Raw genomic sequence first — 19,774 nt, 5'->3', positions numbered from 1 at the left:
AAGAAGTAGCCAGTCTTTATTCAAGATGAATTTCCTTTTTCTTTCTAGACTTTTAAACCACTTGTTGGGGGATAGAATTTTACCATCCCTGTCGCAGATTTAGATTTATTTCACTGTTTTGTCTTTATGTTATTTTTAACATCAATACTTCGGATTTATATCAGCACCTTCAGTTGAGTGGCTGCTGCTTCTAGTGTTTATTTCTAATTCAAACTAAATCCACCCTTGAATTATGAAATTTCACTTACTATTTCAAGTAGTTGCCAACTTCAGAAACTCTTCAGTGGTTCAACAGGCCTCAGATAGAAATATGTATTTGCGTCTACAGGAATGTCACATGTAATGATAGTGTAGCAAGCTTTGTATTTGGACCATCGCTGTTGATGCTGTAAACTGTGAACTATAAAGAGAAAATTAAGAGGTCTGGGAAAGTTCAGTGATCCTTGAGCTTTTTATCTTCCTGATTTATGGACAGAATACATACTAGTTTACTTGGTTCCATCAAAATATTCTAAACACAGGGCACCTGGGTGGCTCAGTCATTTAAACATCCGACTCTTGGTTTAGGCCCAGGTCATGGTCTCAGGATCATGGGATCAACCCCTGTGTCAGGCTCCTCACTCAGCGGGGAGTCTGCTTATCCCTCTCCCTCCCCCTCTGCTTCTACCCACACTCGCACTTTCTCTCTAAAATAAATAAATAGGGGCAGCCCAGGTGGCTCAGTGGTTTAGTGCCCAGGGTGTGATCCTAGAGACCCCGGATCAAGTACCACATCAGGCCCCCTGCATGAAGCCTGCTTCTCCCTCTGCCTGTGTCTCTGCCTCTGTGTGTGTGTGTGTGTGTGTGTGTGTGTGTGTCATGAATAAATAAATAAATAAAATAATTTTTAAATATTCTAAACACAAAAATCTGTCATGAGGGAAACAAAACACAATTATTTCCCTCTCATAGTTGTCCTTTCTAGATAAAAAGGATGATATGAAGATAACTGTTATAATTTCTGAAGCCTGTTACAGATTGAAAGTGCTTTCACATGCGCTCATTCATTTGGAGCCCTTTTCCACTTTGTGATCTAACTTGGCTTCAAAGTTAATAATAAGAACAGCTCAATATTAGAACAAGTTACTTTTCACTAAGGAGTAAATTAAAGAAAACTCTGCTTTGTTCTGCAACTGGTTGATTTCCACCACCACCTAATGATGGACTGGAGTGCTATTTATTTACTGTACAATTTAAAGGTATATTGACAGTGTTTAACTTTCCAGACATCCTTTGACCCCAAATAAGGAAATTTTTTAATTTAAATAACAAAAGAAGTAAGTTTTTTTTTAAGTTGGCAATTGAGAATTCTAACTTCTCTCCACATATATGAGTGACAACAATTCTGAATTCATGCTTCAGAAAGAAACAACAATATTAGAGGATAACCCTCAACAGTTTTCAAAATGAATCTTCCACTCGATTCAGTTGGCATGTTGATGTCTGATCCCTTCCATTGAGGTTTTCGTTTTAAAAAGTGTCATTTTCCACTCCAACGCCCTGGTAAAAGTGTTGATGAGAAAGGAAGTCAAAAGAGGCCAGTAAAGGGACGCCTGGGTGGCTCAGTCTGTTAAACGTCCAACTCTTGATTTGGGGTAAAGTATAGTCTTAGCATAATGCAATCAAGCCCCAAGTCAGGCTCCGTGCTCAGCCAGGAGTCTGCTTGCTCCTCTCCCTCTGCTCCTCACCCTCCACCCTCTTTGTCTCTGTCTCCCAAATAAAATTTTTTTTAAAAGAGGCCAGTGTAAGGTTTGAGGACTATCTGGGCATAATTTTTCTGTGTTTCTCATCTTTGTTTGCTTGTATCACACTTGCATGAGTCCATAGTTTCTTCTATCTGGTTCTGAAGGACCCAAATCTATAGCAGTTCATCTGTATCAAATTGGATCCAGTAAAGAAGCAGAGAGCATCAGGCCATGCTGAGGAACATTTCATTTGTGCTTCATTCTTATTTCACAATCGAAATTCTTTTCGATTATCTGAATTCTGAGAAAGTATCAGCAGCTCTATTGTGTAGACATTTCAGATCCTCATACGATAGGGCCTGTATAAAACCAGACTGGAATTGTCGAAAATGTAATCAAACCTACATGTTTCTGAGAAATGGTACAACACCTGTAGTAGCTATACAAAATTGCTTTTATGGTTTGGTATATTTAAACACTTGGTTCAGTGTTGAAACTTCCAAAGTTGGATTGTTTGAGAGCGGACCAGTCAGTGGTTTTGTATGTTTGTGTATGAACAATTTCACTAAACAGTAGTTTAATTGCTTTCAAGTGCATGCAATAACCAAAACTATATCACTATTACTTTCTATAAATCCTAAGGGAGGAGAGATCTCATAAGTGGAGATGATTTCTAAATATAGAATTAATTATATTTAAATATGTACTTTTACAGTTTGTATGGATACATTAATATAACTTTTCACTTATTAAAACTATTTTTTTCACTATTCTTTGTCCCTTGGTAGCCAAGGCCTCCTTTGGGTTTCAGAGTAATGCAATGAGACAGAGGCCAATCTAACTCACAGAATTTTAAAAGAATTGCTAATTCCATGATGCCTTTGGTATCCTAGAGCAGACGATACCATATCTCAAGTCTTAGCTCAAAAGTGTAAAGCATTCATATGTTCTGATATGCATTATATTACTATACATGCTACAACATGCCTTTTACAATCTTCTAGTTTTATGGTCTGCTGATCATCCTAACAACCTACATCCTACAATAAATAGCAGGAGCATTATAGAGATAATAAGCCTGCAAGTGGAGCATATGTCCCCAATTCAAAGAAGTTTGTCCTGAGTATCATGATAAGATCGTATCTTCTTTTTGTGGCTTTTGTAATAAAACTAGCAACACACTTCTCTGTGTATCTGGAAAAGCCCCTCAATGGGTTCAGGCTTGCCCTGTGTCCACTACAGTAAGGATACTGCTGAGATCCATGAGTCATTTCCTAACAACTTCTCCAATGGATAAAACAAGAATCATGATTACATAAATTCTAGAATAGATCAGAAAAGGGAAGGGAACTCCATTCTTTTTTTATTATTATTGGAGTTCAATTTGCCAACATTTAGCATAACACCCAGTGCTCATCCCGCCAAGTGCCCCCCTCAATGCCCATCACCCAGTCACCCCAACCCCCCACCCACCTCCCTTTCCACTACCACTTGTTCATTTCCCAGAGTTAGGAGTCTCTCATGTGCTGACACCCTCACTGATATTTTCACTCATTTTCTCTCCTTTCCCTTTATTCCCTTTCACTAATTTTTATATTCCCCAAATGAATGAGACCATATAATGTTTGTCCTTTTCCAATTGACTTATTTCACTCAGCATAATACCCTCCAGTTCCATCCACATCAAAGCAAATGGTGGGTATTTGTCGTTTCTAATGGCTGAGTAGTATTCCATTGTATACATAGACCACATCTTCTTTATCCATTCATCTTTCAATGGACACCGAGGCTCCTTCCACAGTTTGGCTACTGTGGACATTGCTGCTAGAAACATCAGGGGCAGGTGTCCCGGCGTTTCACTGCATCTGTATCTTTGGGGTAAATCCCCAGCAGTGCAATTGCTGGGTCGTAGGGCAGGTCTATTTTTAACTCTTTGAGGAACCTCCACACAGTTTTCCAGAGTGGCTGCACCAGTTCACAGTCCCACCAACCGTGTAAGAGGGTTCCCCTTTCTCCACATCCTCTCCAACATTTGTTGTTTCCTGTATTGTTAATTTTCCCTCCCCATTCTCACTGGTGTGAGGTGGGATCTCATAGTGGTTTTGTTTGTATTTCCCTGATGGCACGTGATGCGGAGCATTTTCTCATGTGCATGTTGGCCATGTCCATGTCTTCCTCTGTGAGATTTTCTGTTCATGTCTTTGCCCATTTCATGACTGGATTGTTTATTTCTGCTGTTGAGTTTAATAAGGTCTTTATAGATCTTGGATACTAGTCCTTTATCTGATAGGTCATTTGCAAATATCTTTTCCCATTCTGTAGGTTGTCTTTTAGTTTTGTTGACTGTTCTTTTGCTGTGCAGAAGCTTTTTATCTTGATGAAGTCCCAATGGTTCATTTTTGCTTTTGTTTCTCTTGCCTTCATGGATGTATCTTGCAAGAAGTTGCTGTGGCTGAGTTCAAAAAGGGTGTTGCCTGTGTTCTCCTCTAGGATTTTGATGGAATCTTGTTTCACATTTAGATCTTTCATCGATTTTGAGTTTATCCTTTTGTCTGGTGTAAGAGAATGGTCCAGTTTCATTCTTCTGCACGTGGCTGTCCAATTTTCCCAGCACCATTTATTGAAGAGACTGTCTTTCTTCCAGTGGATAGTCTTTCCTGCTTTGTCGAATATTAGTTGACCATAAATTTGAGGGCCCATTTCTGGATTCTCTATTCTGTTCCATTGATCTGTGTGTCTGTGTTTGTGCCAGTACCACACTGTCTTGATGACCACAGCTTTGTAGTACAACCTGAAAAATGGCATTGTGATGCCCCTGGCTCTGGTTTTCTTTTTTAATATTCCCTTGGCTATTCGGGGTCTTTTCTGATTCCACACAAATCTTAAGATGATTTGGGAACTCCATTCTAATTGTTGAACTGTACTCTACTCACAGATTCCTTAAGGGAATAGAGGATGCTACTGAGCCCTAAATTAACCACCACAAAGGTACTGTTCGAAGGGAAAACAAGGGGAAGGCACACAGATTAGCTCTGTCTCTACCTGAATAGACCATCGCCTGTTAAGATAATTTTCCAGGGAACCTTCCCCGGTCCCATTAGAGCGTCTCCCTTCAACACTGCCTGCAACATTTCTGAAGCCTTTTCCAGGAGTGCAACAATAATTGAAAGAGGTCTCAGCTGAAATTTGTCACAAATTGTAAAATGGCAAAATTGGAATAAGGGAGTTTCTTTTTTTTTTTTTTTTTTTTTAGGGAGTTTCAACAAGAGTAGCAACCAATAGAAGGCAGCAACTTTGCAGATGCAACAGTTGCCCTAGAAGGAACTTCTGTGAGAGATAAAGTTAATCATCTATGTTGCATCATCAAAGTCCCACAATATGTTCTTATGCAAAAAAAAAAAAAAAAAAAACCCACTGACAAACAAAAAAAAGCGAAAAATATTTAAATATCCAACTTATACAGGAGTTGGCACATGTAAGAAAATTCGACTATGATTTTGGGAAGCCAGCCCTGCAGGCTGTGTGCCATCCCTGGCTCTGGGGATAAGAGCAGGAAGGCAGGTGTTCATTCTTGTTTGGGAGCTCAGCAGCATGATTTCTCAATGAGCCAACAACAGTAGGCATTTCACCTTGATACGCTGCTTAATTGCATATTTTAACACACTGAACTGTGAAGTCAATTTAATTATGTAAAATTAAAGTTTCATCCAGATAAAAAGGATTTGAAATGAAAGCTTCATTTTCAGTTTCTTTCATTAATTGTGAAAGGATAAATAATTACATTTTCCAGAACTCCTGCGCCACAAAAATCTCTTTCCTTGTCAGACGCCGTTCATAAAAAAGTATGTTTCTGCATTTGTGTATATGGTCTTTGGAATTGCTTATCAGATAATTGGGTCCTCTCATGAGCAGTTTTAAAGTCACTCTGTCTTCTAGCACTTAAACTGCAAATGAGAAAACATGATTATCCATTAAGAGGTGACTCTAGCTACCATTTATTAAGTGGCTTAAGCTCTTTTTAATGCTCTAATAGGTGGAGTTAAATTCATTTTACTCAAAAAACTAATTGAGAGCCCCTTTGGAATTTTGATTTAAGGTGCCACAGCATGCCACACCACAGCCACACTGTGAGTGGCAGCAAGGGGTAGTGGAAGGAACATCTGCTACCTGGAGCTAGTGTTGTCTGACGTTACCTGAGAGCCCTGCCCCCAGATCTCAGTAGTTCCAGAATTAAGCTTCCTCCTCTAGAAAATGCAGACTTGTCTAAATGGCACCCGAGGTTTCTTCCAACTCTAAGATATTCTAATTCTGGAGACATCTTCACAGGTGTTCATTAACGATGCTCCAAAGGCAGTAAGAGCTCCTGCCCTCAGAGCAGTGACTACACTGATGGCTCTTAGGAACTTGTTAGCGACAAGAGTAACTCTTAGTAACTAAGAGACAGGAAAGATAAAGGTCAAGGAGGAGGAGCTCTAGGTCACCCAGGGTGTGTCACACCCCCTTCATTCACACCCCCAAGTGGAGAGAGTCAGATTGAGAAAGTCTGGCCCTGCTAACCCCCATGTTATGCGATGCCTGTGTGGACACCTTGACAGTAGACAGAGCCCCAGATCAGAGATTCAACACTTTGTTTCTGGTCTCACCTCTAGCACACAGGGTCATTATGACTTTGAGCAAGTCCCTCTACCCAGAACCTCAGATTTCCCTTCTTTAAAATGAGAATAATACCCAGGTCTGCCTTCCCCATAGGGTTGGGAGAGTCCAGTGAAAGTATGTCCGTGGAAACATAATCAATAATATAATCAATAATATATTTGAAAGCTTTACTCATTACTAATCATTTTTTGTATGACACCTTATTTGATCTTGGCAATAATCCTGTGAGATAGCTATCATCTTCCTAGTTTTACACATCAGAAACTGAGGCTCAGAAAAGTTAAATATTTTGTCTAAACTTCCGTAGCTGGGAAGGAATGAATCCAGGGCTCAAACATGTCATTTTACTCAAACTTTCTACTTTTCTCTACCAAACAAGATGATGGAATCATTTCTTAAAATATGCTGATTCTGTTGCTTTCAACTTGACCAATTAGCCCTGTACAAGAAAAGAGCTTAGTCTCATTTTCATTTGGTAGCTTTTAGATAATGTCCTTTAATAAAAACTCTACTATACTTGAGCACAGACTATTCCTGTAAGTGTTGGTATATGGCATTTCCACTTTGATTTGTCTCGGTATTTTTTTCATTTCCCTTTTGGTGTCTTCGGTGACCTATTGATGGTTCTGTAGCATGTTGTTTAGTCGCAAAACTGAGAAACAGCCTTTAAAGCTGATCCTCTTACTTGATTACATAACTTTATGAAGACCAAGTGACGAAGAGCAGGAATCCCTGGCAAATAGTATCAAATGCTTGCATTAAAGCTTTAAGAAGGCCATGGTGAGGCCCCTATTTCCCAGTGGGGTTAGTGTTGGACCTCGTGGTCATAATTCTTATATTACCTTTTCAGAATCCACAGCATCTTGAGACTTCTTCATTGACTTCCAGCAGCTGCCCTGGCCCAGATCCTCTTGCTGCAGAGTCTCCCACGGGCTCCCTCCCCACATCTCCACTCTTGCTCCCTGGGCTCACTCCCTAGGTTATCTCATTGGGCACCAAGGCTTTAGGAGACATCACACCAATGACCCGCAGGTTTAATCCACCTGCACCCCTCCAGTGAAATCTCGTGTCCCCTACCCAACTGCCCACTGATTCACTTTCTGGATCTCTACCTAACATCTCAAACTGAACATTTCCAAAACTGAGCTCCTGCTGTTCTCTCTTCTTCCACGAAGCCCCATGTCGCCCATCCTTCCCCATCTCGGTTAATGGCTGCTTTATCCTAACAGCTGCGCAGGTCAAAACTTCAATCATTCTGGACTCCTCTCTTTCCCCCATAACTTGCATGTAACCCATCCCAAAGTCATGGCTGCTCTACCTTCAAAATAGAGTGAGAATCCTCCGACTTCTCACCCCACCCCACCCCACACCCGCCCCTCGCAGCTGCTGTCCCGGCTCAGGGATCCTTGGAAGACCTTCCCACGTGGTTTCCCAGGTCCCACCGCCTGTCCTTTCAGTCGGATCATGACAGAGTAGCCACGTGGTGCAGTTGACAGGTAAGCCGCACTGTGCGGCTCCTCAGCTCTGCACCCTCTGGTGATCTTACTCTGGGTGAAAGCCAGAGTCCTTCAGTGCATAGAGTCTACAAGACCATGCACCTGCCTCCACCTTGCCACTCTGACCGCATCTCTGTTTGGTTCCCCTTCATTTCCTCTGCTCCGGACACACCGACTTTCTTACTGTTTCTCAAACACACCAGGTTGTCCCCTCTCTGGGCCTTTGTGTTTGCTGTCCTGTCCACCCGAGATGTTCTCCTTTGAAACCATGTAGTTTGCTCCTTTATCTCCTTCAGGTTTTTTTTAATTTTTTTTATTTATTTATGATAGTCACACAGAGAGAGAGAGAGAGAAGCAGAGACACAGGCAGAGGGAGAAGCAGGCTCCATGCACCGGGAGCCTGACGTGGGATTCGATCCTGGGTCTTCAGGATCGCACCCTGGGCCAAAGGCAGGCGCCAAACCGCTGCGCCACCCAGGGATCCCTCTCCTTCAGGTTTTACCCAAATAGCACCTTCTCAATGAGATGTACCCTGGCCAGCCTCTCAAAAATTTCATATACGTATGTATTCCATCTAACCCACTGAATAGTTTACCTCCCAAGAGTGGAGATTTTTGTCTCTATGTCCCTGGTGCCTAGAATAACATCTGGCATATGTGGGCTTCAATAACTATGCACTGCATGAGTGACTTATTGAATGAAAGAATGCATCTATTCCGATCTCTCTTGTATGAGGTCATTCCATTGATGCACAGATCTTAACCTTAGAAACTTTTGGTCTTGGTTGAGCTGAAATACACCTTCTTATAATGTCCATCCATTGCTATTCCCTCTTATACTTTAAGCTATTGACTTACTTAGACATAGTTATCATGTCTGTAATGGCTAAAGTTGCACATTGGCCAAATGGCATAGTTTCCCATGTCTTGGGCATCTGTAGATGTCTGTGTCATCACTGCTGTTCTCTATCCACCCAAGGCACCAGGGAAGAAAGAGAAAAGAGACAGGACATCCAGAAGTGTGGAGGAAGGAAGAGAATTCTACAGGAGTCACTCATGAATGTGTTGCCAGTGATGGTCTCCTTCAGTTTACCCTCCATGCCTAGTGGTAATTTGGAGAACATCTGAGTTGCAAGATTAACTCCAGTCCACTCGACAAATACACACTGAGGTCATAAATGTAGCATGGTGTGCTCAAGGAGGGAGCTCTCTCTTTGACCAGTACCCAACCTCAGATGATACCCTCAAAATCAGTATATTTCTCTCAGCCTTCCCCAATTAGTGGACTTGCAGGCAGAAGTGATTTATGAATCAGAGGGCAAAAGTAGTGCTGACTTTGAATGCTCCATCCTTATCCATTCCACTCCAAAAGACAAAATTATTTTCATGTTTTAATGATCTTTTCAGTGCCAGAGAAAGGATCACTGGGCAAATGTTACATCAGCTTGAAGAAAGGAAGGACGGGAGAGAGTATATAAAAAATAAAGAAACCTTATATAACAGAGTCAGGATGTCTGAGATTTAACCCTACTAATAAATTTTCAGTCAACATTCCAGCATAACCTTAAATGAAGTCTTGTAATTAGGTTAAAACCAGCCTTGCCCTCCCATCTCTTGCCTTCTCCCTTTTAACAGTGACATTGTGAGTGTTGAAAACAGGGAGAGTCATGACCTTCAGAGACACAGCCCAGGTTTAAGCTTTTTTTTTTTTTTTTTCTAAATTATAGCTCTGTGGCCAAATCTTTTTCTATTAAGACTGGGTCTAATTTCAGTCTCTAACACTCTGGATAGCTTCAATAGGTGCCTCAATATTTGGAGTCAACTAGTGATCAATTATCTCTTTCTACATTTGCTATTTTTATTTTAACATGTAATACAGACTTGCTCTTTAAAGTAAACCGCTTTTATTTCAGGGCACATCTGTTGTTTAAAGCTCAATAATCTACGCTTGCGAACCACAGGTATACCTCTGGAAATTTTTTCTCCAGCATAAATATACCAAAAGTAGTTTCTTTTCCTGTTCATACAGTTTCCCAACCATGAACCTCTTTACTTCTGTGCATTCTGAAGCCTCTGGTTCTTTCCATATGCCCTATCAGAGACAAACAGGTACCAAAGGAAACGTTAGTATTCTGGGCTTAATTCTTGTTGAATATCCTTGGCCTCAGCTTCCCCCTCAGATTTTTTTTATTTTAAGATATGTAAAATTTTGTTGGCAGAGCAGACATTTACACTCTTGCTACCTATTCAGTGATCCTAAGTTCAAAGAACACAGTGAAGATGTAACCTGTTACTTGGCCCTCACAAAGAAGAAACATAGTTGTTCTTAACGTCTGGTGGGGTGGGTAAGAACCCAGTGCCAAGCAAAATTCTGCTGAGATAAATAAATGTTAAGAAACCTGCCTAAGTAGGTATTTCCTCTATAATGCTTCATAAAATATGACTCCCCAGAGGTCCCTGGGTGGCTCAGTTGGTTAAGCGACAGACTCTCGGCTTTGGCTCAGGTCGTGATCTCGGGGGTCCTGAGATCAGGCCCCTCAGTGGGCTCAGCACTCAGCGCAAAGTCAGCTTGTCCCTCTCCCTCCCCCTCTTTGTGTATGCATGCTCTCTCTCTCTCAAATAAGTAAAATTTTTTAAATATGACTTTCCAAACCCTACACATTTCATTTTTTACTCTGTATTAACAGCAAGGGCCATATCTTCTCTTTCTGTTATCTCTGGTGTCACAAATCCTGGGACCTAGTAAATGCTTAAATTTGAGTATTTACTGTTTTTATTGACTCAACTTGATGAAAAAAATGTGTACATATTTAATGAATGTCCCCACTTGTATACAGGAAGCAGTTTGTCCCTTCATGAATTGCAAAGAAAATAAATTTGCCTACACAACACACAGATGCATATTTTAAAAGGATTCTAGTGGGGGCATCTGGGTTGCTCAGTGGTTGAGCATCTGCCTTTGGCTCAGGACGTGATCCTGGGGTCCTGGGATCAAGTCTCACATCGGGCTCCCTGCAGGGAGCCTGCTTCTCCCTCTGCCTGTGTCTCTGCCTCTCTCTGTGTTTCTCATGAATAAATAAATAAAATCTTTAAAAAAAAAAAAAAAGAATCCTAGAGTAGTACATTAGAATACTAAATATACTGTAACTCTGCCACTTTAGGCCAGTCATGACACCTCTTTCAGCCTTGTTTCAACAGCCACAAAAATGGTGCAGTTACTACGTGCCAAGCAATGGCCAAAAGTATGACATTCAACTCACCAGACCTTTCTTGCCCGCCTCATGCATGTCCAGCCTAGTGATAGACACTGAAAGTTCAAAAATGAGTGTGAGAGCCTTTGCCTTAAGCCTCCAGGGGGGAAGACATTTAGTGTTAGGTACGAGGTTATATCTCTCCAGCCCGATCCTATTCTGATATCTGTGGCTTCACTGTGTTGGTAAACACCCCTCCCCAACAGTGGACTTACTCCTGCACCAGTGAAAGATGATGCCAGTGATAAGCAGAAATGGTTTCCCAAGGACAATCTGACCTACAAGTTCCATCCCCTGAACAGCTTTTAAAAGTCAGCTCTGGAAATACATCCACAAGTCTATTAGTATTAAATAAACACAGGAAGACACAATTATGAAGAAACAAAAAAATAGGGAAAAAAATAGGGACGCCTGGGTGGCTCAGCGGTTGAGCATCTGCCTTTTGGCTCAGGTCATGATCCCGGGGGCCTGGGATCGAGTCTCGTGCTGGGCTCCTCACAGGGAGCCTGCTTCTCCCTCTGCCTGTGTCTCTGCCTCTCTCTGTGTATCTGTCATGAATTAATAAATAAAATCTAAAAAAAAAAAAAAATAGGACTGATGTGAAGCAGGAACAAGAAAGATAGGAGAGATGGGAAGTTTTCCCATCTTGCTAAAGCATTAATTTTAGAGCAGCCTATTTAGAATCTAGCCCTCCGAAGTGACTTTGGGGAACACAGTCACCCCTAAGGGCCAGCAGGATCCCCCCTGAACCGTGGTCAGCCAGCTGGTACCTCGGCAAGGGCTCTATTTGTGCAGCTTCCAATGTCTCCTCCTGTTTTACTGCCCACGAGTCTGGGCCTCACATTTCACAGGATGGAGAATCGGTCTGGCCTGAGACATATCCCCTCCCTAACCTAGCTTGACCAGGTCCCCTTTGAGGCTGGGCCTGGAACAATCGGGAGGTGAGGGGTGCATCCTGGGGTGCAGGGGCCCGAGCCATTGGAGGGGTGAGGGTGCTGCCGGCGATCTGGAGGGCGGGGGTCAACCGGGGAGAAGCAGCGGCGGTGTCCGTGTCACCCGTGACCTGGGCCCGGCAGAGCCACCGGAGCCCAGCACGCGGCAGGTGAGAACGCAGCGCCCCCACCTGGAGCCCCCTAAAGGGCCAGATCCTCCCCAGAAAACCCGAGACAGCCAGCCGCTGCCCGAGAAGGAGGCGAGCCCAGAAGGCCCACGAGCAAGCTCCGCGGCTGCTCTCCCTGCCCCTCCCCAGGCTGGTCTGGCAGTGCCCGGTGCCCCCTGCAAAAAGATCCAGGGCTTCTCCGGCTGCTCAGATAGAGGTGCAATTGTTTGGTCTCTGGGAGCTTTAGATCTCGCTCACCCATACACACAAAAAAAAGGAAAAAAGCTTTTCCTGACCTTGTAAGGGGCATGGGGTGCAAAGATCAGGTATGAATCAATGAAGCTGTCTCAAAGTCTGTCTTTTGGGAAAATTTTCTAAAAGCATGAGCAGCTGGGTTTTTTTTTTTTTTCTTTCTGTTTCTGTCTCCTATATTCTTGTGGATTTTCTTTTTAGAGTATAGTTGATGCACAGTGACACACTGTTTCAGGTGTACAACATAGTGACTTGATAAGTCTATACTCCATGCTGGGCTCACTACAGCGGGCCTAGGCCCCATCCCATCCTATGTGCTATTATTGCGTTACCTTGACTCTATTCCCTATGCTGTATCTTCTATTCCCATGACATTCATTCCATAACTGGAAGCAACCAGGTTTTTTGTTTTTGTTTTTTGTTTTTTTTTATTTATTTATGATAGTCACAGAGAGAGAGAGAGAGGGGCAGAGACACAGGCAGAGGGAGAAGCAGGCTCCATGCACCGGGAGCCCGACGTGGGATTCGATCCCGGGTCTCCAGGATCGCGCCCTGGGCCAAAGGCAGGCGCCAAACCGCTGCGCCACCCAGGGATCCCTGTTTTTGTTTTTTAGTCAGCTTGGTGATAGACTTAACAACTCTTCAGATGTGGGGTGATAATGACCTATTGGGGATCTCTATTGGAGATCAAGCTAAAGGAACATTGAAATACAATCAGGGGCACCTGGGAGGCTCAGCAGTTAAGTGTCTGTCTTCAGCTCAGGTCGTGATCTCTGGGTCTTGGGATCAAGCCACACATTGCTTAGCAGGGAGCCTCCTTCTCACTCTCCCTCTGCTGCTCCCTCTGCTTATGCTCTCTCACTCTCCCTGTCAAATAAATAAATAATCTTAAAGAAATACAATCACAGAGGGAGGACATTTAGAGCCAGAAATCATGTGGTTCTGTACAACCATCAAGAGAGATTTGAAAAGTATTCTCTGGTCCCATCCCAGAGGTTCTAATTCATTTAGCATGAGGTGGACCCAAGTATAAAAATGCCCCAGAAAGTTCTAATGTACAGCTTTGGTTGAGGACCAGTGGGTTCACCCAACACCGTCCTTTTACAGATAAAGAAGCAAGGCCCAGAAAGCGAAAATAAAGGGCATCACATCATTAGTAACCCATGACAGTATTCAAGTTTCACTCTGTAATAGGCTAAATAATCATTGTTGATATGGCTCCATTGCGGCCTTTTCTGGAGAAGGACCTCTCTGCCAGCACGGGGAAATTGGTTTGTGCTACCTGCTAGCTCTGTGAACATGGGCAAACCTCTCTAAGGCTCAGTGTCCCCACTGTCAGGAGATTCATAGAAACTGGCTTGTAGAAATAAGACCATGCTTGTAAACTGTCACAGTCTCTGGCACGTATCAACTATTGTTCTTTTTATAGCTTTGATTTTATTTGACAGACACATATATAGTGCTTATCATATGCCATGCTCATGTGATGCAGAGCACATGCCCTAACCACCTTCCCCTACCTTTTGTTCCTACATCTGTGTGTTGTCATAATGAGGGCCTTATTAAGGTCAAGAGATTGCTTTCTCCACATGCTTAAATATGATATTTTTCATCCAGAAGCTTTATGAATATTTTTAATAAGACTGATGAGGGTTGGGATCCCTGGGTGGCGCAGTGGTTTGGCGCTTGCCTTTGGCCCAGGGCGCGATCCTGGAGACCCGGGATCGAATCCCACATCAGGCTCCCGGTGCATGGAGCCTGCTTCTCCCTCTGCCTATGTCTCTGCCTCTCTCTCTCTCTCTCTCTGTGACTATCATAGATAAATAAAAATTAAAAAAAAAAAAAAGACTGATGAGGGTTAATTTGTTGGTGGGTTGGGTTGGTTTTGTGTGTAACCTTCCCACCTGAGCCTATATCTTGGGATGAGTTGGGGGGAGCTGATCCATGTACATTCACTGTCCAGATTGCTCACACTCCATAGCTGGCTTTGGAAATGCAGTGACAGTTACCAAGGAGAACCTGTGTATCCCCTGATGGAAATGTGACTTGCTCCTTACAATGTTACCTATTTTCAACCTGCCTAAGAATTATTCTGTCACTGTATTACTGGACATATGAAGGACAAACCAACCCGTTGCATTTAAAATGCCTCTGAGTGGTATTTTTCAGAAGTGATGGGAAAAAGGGGTCCACCCATATTCTCCTACATCTCCTGAATGTAGGAGGATATGATCACTTCAGTTCTTTCACAGAGTGATAAAAATGTAATGCCCCAAGGCTGGCAGGTCCCTGTGTTTGGATCAGAACCCATCTTTATTTCACCAACTATAAACATGGCTAATAAAAACCACATATCAAACAAATTTAAGAAATAATTTTTTTTGAGATTTTATTTGTTTATTTATTCATGAGAGACAGAGAGAGAGAGAGAGAGAGAGAGAGAGAGAGAGGCAGAGACCTAGGCAGAGGGAGAAGCAGGCTCCATGCAGGGAGCCCGACATGGGACTCAATCCCAGGTCTCCAGCATCACACCTTGCACCTAAGGCAGGCCCTAAACCGCTGAGCCACCCAGGCATCCCAAGTAACGAAATTTTTATTTGAAGTTAAAACAAATTGTGTGACTCTTCCCCCATCATACTAAAATCCATTTCTTGGGACGCCTGGGTGGCTCAGCAGTTAAAGCATCTGCCTTTGGCTCAGGGCGTGATCCTAGAGACCCGGGATCGAGTCCCACATTGGGCTCCCTGCGTGGAGCCTGCTTCTCCCTCTGCCTGTGTCTCTGCCTCTCTCTGTGTTTCTCATGAATAAATAAATAAAATATTTTTAAAAAATAAAATAAAATCCATGTCTCTCCAGCTGTGTCTCCTGCTGCCCTCTGAAGTGATCCCTTGGCTCACCAGCTCCCTCACACCCACTAGGTAACACCTATAGCAAGCCTTGCCGTGATTATTATTCAAATGATAATTCTCATACAGTAACCGTCAAACTTCTAGGAGCACAAAATTTATCTGGGATGCTTATTTAAAGTGAAATGAAATTCTGACATCTGGAATCTTTTATTAATTAACTTTATTTTTAAAAAATAGTTTTAGATTTACTGCAAAATTGAGGGAAAGCACAGAGAGTTCTCACATAGCCCTTCTCCCATACACACAGCCTCCCCCGCCATCAGCATCCCACATCAGTGTGGTCCATTTGTTAAAATCAGTGAACCAACGTTAACACCGAGGTCCATAGTTTGCAGTAGGGTTCACTCTTTGTGCTGTACATTTTCTGGGTTTTGATAATTGGAATCTTTATTTTAATAAGCACTTTTGTTGTTTTTTTAAAAGATTTTATTTAATTGACAGACCACATGTGCACACGAGTTGGGAGGGGGCCAGAGGGAGAGAGAGAAGCAGGCTCCCTGCTGAGCAGGGCTCCACCCCAGGACCCTGAGATCATGACCTGAGCCAATGGCAGATGCATAACCAACTGAACTACCCAGGCGCCCTAATAAGCTCATTTAAATACATGTGATACAGTTGATTTGAGGACCACATCTTAAGCAACACTGCTCTAAGCCACTTGTAATCCTGTTAATGCTAAAATTAAAATGTAAGGATACAGAGGCCAATGGCCATAGCCAGACCAGTATCCTTGCTTTAGAGTTCCTTTTCATAAATATCTTGGCTATCTTCCATGGGTAAATTGGCTCTATTCCAAAAGTTTATTTCTAGATTGGTGTTTTGGAATTTAGATCACATATTTTTTCATAGAAAGAATTGAGGTACACAACAATCAAATTCTTGGACCTGCCCTTTAGAGCTTATTTCATTCATAATGTATAGGACTAAGGTTATTTTAACAATTACATTTTATTTATTTTTGGCTTTTTTACTTAACAATTACAATTTAAAAGGAAGCAAGAGAAATGTAAACCCATAAAGTTAGTAGACCAAAATATTTTTTTTAATCTTTGAGAACTGGAGGTGGGTGGGATTTTTGAACAAAACTTTAAAGGCACAGACCTTAAGCAAAAAAAAAAAAATTAATTGAATTACATCAAAATAGGATTTCTGTACATGAAGGACAACAAGGACAAAGACTAGGTGACAGATTGGGAGTTGTTTGGAATATTTCAAGCCAACAAGTATCTAGACCGAGTAAGGAACTCCTCCAAATTAATAAGAAAAAAACTAAAATCACTTACAAAATGAACAAAGATAATGAATAGACAGTTTGGAAAAGAGGAATCTCAAGAACTGAACTAGCATATGAAGAAATGTCCCAAATCATTGGTAATTAGAAAAATGTAAATTAAAACAGCAATGAGTTGTTAACTGAGAGCTTTTAGGCTCACAGAATTTAGACAAGATAACAGGTCCAGATTTGCTTCTGTGCATTATTAGGGGGAGTGTGGACTGAAGCAGTTGTTCTAGAGAGCAATCTAGTCCAATTGTTAAACATACCCTGTGGCATGAACAGTTCTGCTCCTGGATTTATATCCAGGAATTTCTCACTAGGGTCCTAAGGAGGGACTGAGTACAAGGATGCTTACTAAAGTATCACTTGTGGTGGGGAGTTGCAGAAAATCTGGATGTTCCTTATTCAGGGGTGAGTAAACCATTTGGGGTGCATGGAAACTGTACTATTGTGTGACAGGTCAGAGCAGATTAAATGAACACATAGCAACGGTGGATTGATCTTAAGAATGCTTAATGAAAAAAAGGAAACAGAATAAAACAGGTAATAAAATATCATTTATGTGGGTTAAAGTTAGCACATACCAAGCAACTATCCACATTGTGCAAAAATGTATTCAAATAAAAATGTATACATTAAAGGTGCCTGGCTGGCTCAGTTGGTAGAGCATGTGACTCTTGATCTCAGGGTCGTGAATTCAAGCCCCATGTTGGACGTGGAGCTTACTTTCAGATAGATAGATAGATAGATAGATAGATAGATAGATAGATATCTAAATATATTGGTTGCCTGTGGATGGGGGAGCAGAATGAGTGGGAAATGGGGACGAGGGAATTCCCAGTAGAAGCAGCAGTGGTGCAGATGTAAAGAGTGGGCTGTGTCATCAGACTGCGAAGGTTGCAACCTCACTCCACCACTCACTAGCTATGGATCTTGGGCAAATCACTTGATGTCCCTCAGGCTTCTTCATGCATTAAATATAGATCATATTATGTATCTTACAGCAGCATAGCGAGGTCTAAAAGATATAATCCAAGTAATGCACTTAGCTCAGTGCTTAATATATACAGTGAGTATTCAATAAATGTTAGCAATAGTTATAATAGACCTTCAGCCTTATCGCAAGGACTGGTTGTGGGGACATAAAGAATTAAGGGCTGGGGCTCAGTTGGTTGAGCTTCTGACTCGATTTCTGCTCAGGCTGTGATCTCGGGGGGCCATGGGATCGAGCCCCCTGCCCAGTTCCGTGTTCAGCACAGTCTGCTTGAGATTCTCTCCCTCCCCCTACTTGCACTCTCATTCTCTTTCTAAATAAAATAAATAAATGTTTTTTAACAAGAAAGAATTAAGAGTAGGAAATCGGCTGGGGAGAGAAAGGTGATGGGAGAATTGAGGCAGGAGCAGGATGGTGATGATTAAGTTCTCCAAGTTTCCCGTGAGAATCTCACGGTTGGCCTTACTCTTCTCTCCTTTGCCCTGCTTCCTCCCCTTATGCCCTCCACTACTTTCCCAGAACCACAGCAGGTCCCACTCCTTGCCCCCAAGTGCTAGGACAGAGCAAGGTTAGTTGGGAAAAGCCCAGAGAATAGAAAAGAGGAGGACCTGAGGTGTGGGGTGAGGAGATGAGAAAGCAGAGAACATGTCGTTTGATTATTGTTGTGTACAAACCATCAGTGCTTTAGACCATCATGTGTTATCCCTGACACTCCTGTGCATTATCTGATGGTTGGAGCATCTGGATTAGATTTGTCTAGATTTTTCTGCTCCACATGTCTCTCATCCTCTTCCTGGAACTAATAGGCTAGGCTATCTTTCCTGCAGTGATAACAGGGGCACAGAGAAACCAAGCTCAGTAACACAGGGACTTCTGAAGCCATGGCTGCATCACATTTGTTAACATTGGTCTAAGTAAGTCATCCTGGGTGGGGAACTATACCCCCCCCCCACCGCCCCACAGGAGGAAGGCACAACAAAATGAGAAGGCAAAGAACAGGGAAGGGTGAAGAATTGGAGCCACTGATGCAATCCACCCAGAGAGCAGCATACTTATGAGTGACAGAGAGAGGAAACACAGCCTAGCTGGAGAAACAGGAGGAAAACAGGCCCAAGAAGGCCTCTCTCACACACCAGGAAATACCTATCCACATTATGGCGGAAGCCCTAGCGACTAGTGTAGCATTCATTTTAATACTGTCAGTTGCTAACTAAGGATACACAGGTCTTACTATGGGCCAGGGGGTCGATCGGTCCTTAAAGAAGTGGACAGCTGGATCGATAGTGCTGTTAGGGGAAGTTTTTGAAAAAGGGAAAACTTTCTTGAATCCGGAACAAAGGTGAAGACATTGAAGGACTGAGATTGAATTACAAGTTTCTGTAAAGTTTGTTCCTGACCTTTAAGGAACTGTATATTGCCCTGAACATCTAATAGGCTCACTGTCATGGCCTAATGTTGATGTTCATACTAATATCTATCAACAGCTACAGTCTGATGTATATAAAATCTAAATACAAAACTGTCCGTTTCTAATGAAATAGAGGATTATCCACAAGTCTCTTTTAAGAGAAAAATAAATCCTTGGTCCCAAAGAAAGGGTAGACCTGCTTAAACGAACAAAGATGTCTATCATATTATATTATGAATGCAATAGTTTTACCTTTAAAGAAGCATTCAAAAAAAATAAAATAAAATAAAGAAGCATTCATACCAAAGACAGATGCTGAAGACATTTTGCTGTGTGTAAAATATCCCTTTCTCTGTGTTAAAATTCAATTTAAATGTGCCTTTTATATTTCAAATATATGATGTTGGACCCAATGACTGGTACCTAGAATGGTGCCCTGGCAAGCAAGAAGAAAAAAAAAGGGAAAGAGCCCAATACATGAAAATCAACAAAATGGTAGTCCCGGATATGTAGAGGGAGTTATCATTTATTTCTATTTCAGTCTAACTTGCAATGAGGACTGTGTCTTGCTCGGTTCTGCACCCTTAGGGCCTCGCATCAGCAAGTGGTCACTACCTTTTTGGAGTTAAGTAACTAGGAACTTTCTGCACTCCACCCAAAATGAAAAATGTGAAATAAAAGAGTGATCAGATATTCCACGTATTACACAT

The 19,774-nt window shown here is 42.2% G+C and overlaps 1 protein-coding gene across 2 annotated transcripts in view; it reads left to right on the top strand.

Moving 5' to 3' along the window:
* The window catches only part of LHFPL3 (LHFPL tetraspan subfamily member 3), a 558,566-nt gene that overhangs the window by 386,943 nt on the left and 151,849 nt on the right, over positions 1 to 19,774 (top strand). The gene's annotated exons all lie outside the window — the stretch shown is intronic.

This window comes from Vulpes lagopus, chromosome 11 (assembly GCF_018345385.1).
Source record: "Vulpes lagopus strain Blue_001 chromosome 11, ASM1834538v1, whole genome shotgun sequence".
Taxonomy (NCBI): Eukaryota; Metazoa; Chordata; class Mammalia; order Carnivora; family Canidae; genus Vulpes; species Vulpes lagopus.
This window is presented reverse-complemented; position numbering and strand designations above follow the sequence as displayed.